Source organism: Austrofundulus limnaeus, unplaced genomic scaffold (assembly GCF_001266775.1).
Source record: "Austrofundulus limnaeus strain Quisiro unplaced genomic scaffold, Austrofundulus_limnaeus-1.0 Scaffold510, whole genome shotgun sequence".
Taxonomy (NCBI): Eukaryota; Metazoa; Chordata; class Actinopteri; order Cyprinodontiformes; family Rivulidae; genus Austrofundulus; species Austrofundulus limnaeus.
Genome location: NW_013952912.1, coordinates 270486 through 270771, shown reverse-complemented (window position 1 = coordinate 270771; position 286 = coordinate 270486).

Genomic DNA, 286 nt, shown 5'->3' with positions numbered 1-286 from the left:
TGTTTTGTTTTTCCTCCCCTGTATGGAGAGAAGAGAGGAGAGTTCTTTGAATAAATGGAGATGAGTTCCCRTGCTCCAAAGTTATTTGACTCTGTGGTTCTCAGTGTGCAGGTTTCCAGCCCTCTTAGCTCACATGTTACAGGGAGTACTAATTGAAGGAGGTAAAAAAATTGATCCGTTTTGTTTGAGCATCACTTTTATGTTTCTCTGTCAGGAGTTAAGTAAGGATTTTATCTTTTCTTTTTTTGTAGGTAAATATATGGTTAAGTAGATAGCTTTGTTTGAC